This window comes from Taudactylus pleione, unplaced genomic scaffold (assembly GCF_031769625.1).
Source record: "Taudactylus pleione unplaced genomic scaffold, aTauple2 ptg000592l, whole genome shotgun sequence".
NCBI lineage: Eukaryota > Metazoa > Chordata > Amphibia > Anura > Myobatrachidae > Taudactylus > Taudactylus pleione.
Window position 1 is genome coordinate 1,639,597 of NW_028284994.1, and position 975 is coordinate 1,640,571.

The following is a 975-nucleotide window of genomic DNA, read 5'->3' on the forward strand; positions in this document are numbered from 1 at the left end:
AGGACGCGCATTTCGCCCAGTCAAGGGGCTTGTTCACCTCACACAAGTTGCTAGAATGTATCATTTGTAAAAAAATTTTTTAATAGGATTGAATTTAATCACACATCATACAGACCGTTATAAGTGTATCAATGTTATTTTAGATCAGTATATAAGCATCATTGTCATATGAACAGCATAATTTATAATAGCTTATTTGGACATCTTATTTGACTGTTCCAGGGCAATAGTAATCAGTCAGACAATTACACTTGACTGTTTTACATCATATGTTTAACCATGTGATTAACTGTATAATACAATTAAAGTACGCTCATGCAATACTTTTATTGATACTGTGTATTATTTAATAAAGTGGACTTCTCTGGTGAGTTAGTCCTAAATACACTCTTACACTGTGTGTACCTGGGCATCTACACTCCCCAGTAGGGTAATCATCTACAATCATACCATACTGGATATGCCCAATCTCGTCTGATCTTGGAAGCTATACAGTTATGGGCCTGGTTAGTACCTGGATGGGAGACCACTTGGGAATACCAGGTGTTGTAGGTCATTAATACTGGAGGTGGATTGGTACGATTGGTAACTCAGCAGAGTGGCAACTCAGTACCATTATAACAATCCACATACATCCATAGGATAAGATACTTTTATCGCAATGGTTACCTATTTACGACCAGGGTATTTACCTATCCATATGTATATGTGAATGCAAGTGGAGATTTTATTATTTTTCATTTTTCAATACATTATATTTTCACCCTTATCTAATAACTTTAAAATTTGTTTGAAGGGATACTCATCTTCAATTTTTTAATATAACTCTGACTAAAAGTAAATTTTTAACATAAGGAAATAGGTTGGATTATTCATTGTCAATGTGTTCCAACACCAACAATTTTTCAAACTGGCAGTGTATATAAGGTTGTGTAATATTTGGCCATGTAGAGTGTATTTGATATCATTTTTAGT

The 975-nt window shown here is 33.9% G+C and overlaps 1 pseudogene; it reads left to right on the forward strand.

Moving 5' to 3' along the window:
* Positions 1 to 436: 436 nt before the first annotated feature.
* LOC148481196 (5S ribosomal RNA) lies at positions 437 to 555 on the forward strand (annotated as a pseudogene).
* The last annotated feature ends 420 nt before the right edge of the window (positions 556 to 975 follow it).